The following is a 6000-nucleotide window of genomic DNA, read 5'->3' as shown; positions in this document are numbered from 1 at the left end:
CTGTGGGGCCGGTTAGTGTGTGCTGTGTCCCTGATGGATGGGCAGCGCTGTGGGGCCGGTTAGTGTGTGCTGTGCCCTGAGGGATGGGCAGCGCTGTGGGGTCGGTTAGTGTGTGCTGTGCCCTGAGGGATGGGCAGAGCTGTGGGGCCGGTTAGTGTGTGCTGTGTCCCTGATGGATGGGCAGCGCTGTGGGGCCGGTTAGTGTGTGCTGTGCCCTGAGGGATGGGCAGCGCTGTGGGGTCGGTTAGTGTGTGCTGTGTCCCTGATGGATGGGCAGCGCTGTGGGGCCGGTTAGTGTGTGCTGTGCCCTGAGGGATGGACAGAGCTGTGGGGCCGGTTAGTGTGTGCTGTGCCCTGAGGGATGGGCAGCGCTGTGGGGCCGGTTAGTGTGTGCTGTTTCCTGAGGGATGGGCAGCGCTGTGGGGCCGGTTCGTGTGTGCTGTGCCCTGAGCGATGGGCAGCGCTGTGGGGCCGGTTCGTGTGTGCTGTGTCCTGAGGAATGGGCAGCGCTGTGGGGCCGGTTAGTGTGTGCTGTGCCCCTGAGGGATGGGCAGTGCTGTGGGGCCGGTTAGTGTGTGCTGTGCCCCTGAGGGATGGGCAGCGCTGTGGGGCCGGTTCGTGTGTGCTGTGTCCTGAGGGATGGGCAGCGCTGTGGGGCCGGTTAGTGTGTGCTGTGCCCTGAGGGATGGGCAGCGCTGTGGGGCCGGTTAGTGTATGCTGTGCCCTGAGGGATGGGCAGAGCTGTGGGGCCGGTTAGTGTGTGCTGTGCCCTGAGGGATGGGCAGAGCTGTGGGGCCGGTTAGTGTGCGCTGTGTCCTGAGGGATGGGCAGCGCTGTGGGGTCGGTTAGTGTGTGCTGTGTCCCTGAGGGATGGGCAGAGCTGTGGGGCCGGTTAGTGTGTGCTGTGTCCCTGAGGGATGGGCAGCGCTGTGGGGCCGGTTAGTGTGTGCTGTGTCCCTGAGGGATGGGCAGCGCTGTGGGGCCGGTTAGTGTGTGCTGTGCCCTGAGGGATGGGCAGCGCTGTGGGGCCGGTTAGTGTGTGCTGTGCCCTGAGGGATGGGCAGCGCTGTGGGGCCGGTTAGTGTGTGCTGTGCCCTGAGGGATGGGCAGTGCTGTGGGGTCGGTTAGTGTGTGCTGTGCCCTGAGGGATGGGCAGCGCTGTGGGGTCGGTTAGTGTGTGCTGTGTCCCTGAGGGATGGGCAGAGCTGTGGGGCCGGTTAGTGTGTGCTGTGCCCTGAGGGATGGGCGGCGCTGTGGGGCCGGTTAGTGTGTGCTGTGTCCCTGAGGGATGGGCAGCGCTGTGGGGCCGGTTAGTGTGTGCTGTGTCCCTGAGGGATGGGCAGAGCTGTGGGGCCGGTTAGTGTGTGCTGTGTCCCTGATGGATGGGCAGCGCTGTGGGGCCGGTTAGTGTGTGCTGTGCCCTGAGGGATGGGCAGAGCTGTGGGGCCGGTTAGTGTGTGCTGTGCCCTGAGGGATGGGCAGCGCTGTGGGGCCGGTTAGTGTGTGCTGTTTCCTGAGGGATGGGCAGCGCTGTGGGGCCGGTTTGTGTGTGCTGTGCCCTGAGGGATGGGCAGCGCTGTGGGGCCGGTTAGTGTGTGCTGTGCCCTGAGGGATGGGCAGAGCTGTGGGGCCGGTTAGTGTGTGCTGTGCCCTGAGGGATGGGCAGCGCTGTGGGGCCGGTTAGTGTGTGCTGTGTCCCTGAGCGATGGGCAGCACTGTGGGGCTGGTTAGTGTGTGCTGTGTCCCTGAGGGATGGGGAGAGCTGTGGGGCCGGTTAGTGTGTGCTGTGTCCTGAGGGATGGGCAGCGCTGTGGGGCCGGTTAGTGTGTGCTGTGCCCTGAGGGATGGGCAGCGCTGTGGGGCCGGTTCGTGTGTGCTGTGCCCTGAGGGATGGGCAGCGCTGTGGGGCCGGTTCGTGTGTGCTGTGCCCTGAGGGATGGGCAGCGCTGTGGGGCCGGTTAGTGTGTGCTGTGCCCTGAGGGATGGGCAGCGCTGTGGGGCCGGTTAGTGTGTGCTGTGCCCCTGAGGGATGGGCAGCGCTGTGGGGCCGGTTAGTGTGTGCTGTGTCCTGAGGGATGGGCAGCGCTGTGGGGCCGGTTAGTCTGTGCTGTGTCCTGAGGGATGGGCAGTGCTGTGGGGCCGGTTAGTGTGTGCTGTGTCCTGAGGGATGGGCAGCGCTGTGGGGCCGGTTAGTGTGTGCTGTGTCCTGAGGGATGGGCAGTGCTGTGGGGCCGGTTAGTCTGTGCTGTGTCCTGAGGGATGGGCAGCGCTGTGGGGCCGGTTAGTGTGTGCTGTGTCCTGAGGGATGGGCAGCGCTGTGGGGCCGGTTAGTGTGTGCTGTGCCCTGAGGGATGGGCAGAGCTGTGGGGCCGGTTAGTGTGTGCTGTGCCCTGAGGGATGGGCAGAGTTGTGGGGCCGGTTAGTGTGCGCTGTGTCCTGAGGGATGGGCAGCGCTGTGGGGTCGGTTAGTGTGTGCTGTGTCCCTGAGGGATGGGCAGAGCTGTGGGGCCGGTTAGTGTGTGCTGTGTCCCTGAGGGATGGGCAGCGCTGTGGGGCCGGTTAGTGTGTGCTGTGTCCCTGAGGGATGGGCAGCGCTGTGGGGCCGGTTAGTGTGTGCTGTGCCCTGAGGGATGGGCAGCGCTGTGGGGCCGGTTAGTGTGTGCTGTGCCCTGAGGGATGGGCAGCGCTGTGGGGCCGGTTAGTGTGTGCTGTGCCCTGAGGGATGGGCAGTGCTGTGGGGTCGGTTAGTGTGTGCTGTGCCCTGAGGGATGGGCAGCGCTGTGGGGTCGGTTAGTGTGTGCTGTGTCCCTGAGGGATGGGCAGAGCTGTGGGGCCGGTTAGTGTGTGCTGTGCCCTGAGGGATGGGCGGCGCTGTGGGGCCGGTTAGTGTGTGCTGTGTCCCTGAGGGATGGGCAGCGCTGTGGGGCCGGTTAGTGTGTGCTGTGTCCCTGAGGGATGGGCAGAGCTGTGGGGCCGGTTAGTGTGTGCTGTGTCCCTGATGGATGGGCAGCGCTGTGGGGCCGGTTAGTGTGTGCTGTGCCCTGAGGGATGGGCAGAGCTGTGGGGCCGGTTAGTGTGTGCTGTGCCCTGAGGGATGGGCAGCGCTGTGGGGCCGGTTAGTGTGTGCTGTTTCCTGAGGGATGGGCAGCGCTGTGGGGCCGGTTCGTGTGTGCTGTGCCCTGAGGGATGGGCAGCGCTGTGGGGCCGGTTAGTGTGTGCTGTGCCCTGAGGGATGGGCAGAGCTGTGGGGCCGGTTAGTGTGTGCTGTGCCCTGAGGGATGGGCAGCGCTGTGGGGCCGGTTAGTGTGTGCTGTGTCCCTGAGCGATGGGCAGCGCTGTGGGGCTGGTTAGTGTGTGCTGTGTCCCTGAGGGATGGGCAGAGCTGTGGGGCCGGTTAGTGTGTGCTGTGCCCTGAGGGATGGGCAGCGCTGTGGGGCCGGTTAGTGTGTGCTGTGCCCTGAGGGATGGGCAGCGCTGTGGGGCCGGTTCGTGTGTGCTGTGCCCTGAGGGATGGGCAGCGCTGTGGGGCCGGTTCGTGTGTGCTGTGCCCTGAGGGATGGGCAGCGCTGTGGGGCCGGTTAGTGTGTGCTGTGCCCTGAGGGATGGGCAGCGCTGTGGGGCCGGTTAGTGTGTGCTGTGCCCCTGAGGGATGGGCAGCGCTGTGGGGCCGGTTAGTGTGTGCTGTGTCCTGAGGAATGGGCAGCGCTGTGGGGCCGGTTAGTCTGTGCTGTGTCCTGAGGGATGGGCAGCGCTGTGGGGCCGGTTAGTGTGTGCTGTGTCCTGAGGGATGGGCAGCGCTGTGGGGCCGGTTAGTGTGTGCTGTGCCCTGAGGGATGGGCAGCGCTGTGGGGCCGGTTAGTGTGTGCTGTGTCCTGAGGGATGGGCAGTGCTGTGGGGCCGGTTAGTCTGTGCTGTGTCCTGAGGGATGGGCAGCGCTGTGGGGCCGGTTAGTGTGTGCTGTGTCCTGAGGGATGGGCAGTGCTGTGGGGCCGGTTAGTCTGTGCTGTGTCCTGAGGGATGGGCAGCGCTGTGGGGCCGGTTAGTGTGTGCTGTGTCCTGAGGGATGGGCAGTGCTGTGGGGCCGGTTAGTCTGTGCTGTGTCCTGAGGGATGGGCAGAGCTGTGGGGCCGGTTAGTGTGTGCTGTGCCCTGAGGGATGGGCAGCGCTGTGGGGCCGGTTAGTGTGTGCTGTGCCCTGAGGGATGGGCAGCGCTGTGGGGCCGGTTAGTGTGTGCTGTGCCCTGAGGGATGGGCAGCGCTGTGGGGCCGGTTAGTGTGTGCTGTGTCCTGATGGATGGGCAGCGCTGTGGGGCCGGTTAGTGTGTGCTGTGCCCTGAGGGATGGGCAGCGCTGTGGGGCCGGTTAGTGTGTGCTGTGCCCTGAGGGATGGGCAGCGCTGTGGGGCCGGTTAGTGTGTGCTGTGCCCTGAGGGATGGGCAGCGCTGTGGGGCTGGTTAGTGTGTGCTGTGTCCTGATGGATGGGCAGTGCTGTGGGGTCGGTTAGTGTGTGCTGTGCCCTGAGGGATGGGCAGAGCTGTGGGGTCGGTTAGTGTGTGCTGTGTCCTGATGGATGGGCAGTGCTGTGGGGTCGGTTAGTGTGTGCTGTGCCCTGAGGGATGGGCAGCGCTGTGGGGCTGGTTAGTGTGTGCTGTGTCCTGAGGGATGGGCAGTGCCGTGGGGTCGGTTAGTGTGTGCTGTGCCCCTGAGGGATGGGCAGCGCTGTGGGCCCGGTTAGTGTGTGCTGTGCCCCTGAGGGATGGGCAGCGCTGTGGGGCCGGTTAGTGTGTGCTGTGTCCTGATGGATGGGCAGCGCTGTGGGGCCGGTTAGTGTGTGCTGTGCCCTGAGGGATGGGCAGCGCTGTGGGGCTGGTTAGTGTGTGCTGTGCCCTGAGGGATGGGCAGCGCTGTGGGGCCGGTTAGTGTGTGCTGTGCCCCTGAGGGATGGGCAGCGCTGTGGGGTCGGTTAGTGTGTGCTGTGCCCCTGAGGGATGGGCAGCGCTGTGGGGTCGGTTAGTGTGTGCTGTGCCCCTGAGGGATGGGCAGCGCTGTGGGGTCGGTTAGTGTGTGCTGTGCCCCTGAGGGATGGGCAGCGCTGTGGGGTCGGTTAGTGTGTGCTGTGTCCTGAGGGATGGGCAGCGCTGTGGGGTCGGTTAGTGTGTGCTGTGCCCTGAGGGATGGGCAGCGCTGTGGGGTCGGTTAGTGTGTGCTGTGCCCCTGAGGGATGGGCAGCGCTGTGGGGTCGGTTAGTGTGTGCTGTGTCCTGAGGGATGGGCAGCGCTGTGGGGTCGGTTAGTGTGTGCTGTGCCCTGAGGGATGGGCAGCGCTGCGGGGCCGGTTAGTGTGTGCTGTGCCCTGAGGGATGGGCAGCGCTGTGGGGTCGGTTACTGTGTGCTGTGCCCTGAGGGATGGGCAGCGCTGTGGGGCCGGTTAGTGTGTGCTGTGCCCCTGAGGGATGGGCAGCGCTGTGGGGCCGGTTAGTGTGTGCTGTGCCCCTGAGGGATGGGCAGCGCTGTGGGGTCGGTTAGTGTGTGCTGTGCCCTGAGGGATGGGCAGCGCTGGGGGGTCGGTTAGTGTGTGCTGTGTCCTGAGGGATGGGCAGCGCTGTGGGGTCGGTTAGTGTGTGCTGTGCCCTGAGGGATGGGCAGCGCTGCGGGGCCGGTTAGTGTGTGCTGTGCCCTGAGGGATGGGCAGAGCTGTGGGGCCGGTTAGTGTGTGCTGTGCCCCTGAGGGATGGGCAGCGCTGTGGGGCCGGTTAGTGTGTGCTGTGCCCTGAGGGATGGGCAGAGCTGTGGGGCCGGTTAGTGTGTGCTGTGCCCCTGAGGGATGGGCAGCGCTGTGGGGCCGGTTAGTGTGTGCTGTGCCCTGAGGGATGGGAAGCGCTGTGGGGCCGGTTAGTGTGTGCTGTGTCCCTGAGGGATGGGCAGCGCTGTGGGGTCGGTTAGTGTGTGCTGTGCCCCTGAGGGATGGGCAGCGCTGTGGGGTCGGTTAGTGTGTGCTGTGT

Source organism: Pelodiscus sinensis, chromosome 10 (assembly GCF_049634645.1).
Source record: "Pelodiscus sinensis isolate JC-2024 chromosome 10, ASM4963464v1, whole genome shotgun sequence".
NCBI lineage: Eukaryota > Metazoa > Chordata > Testudines > Trionychidae > Pelodiscus > Pelodiscus sinensis.
Note: the sequence above shows the minus strand (reverse complement) of the source record.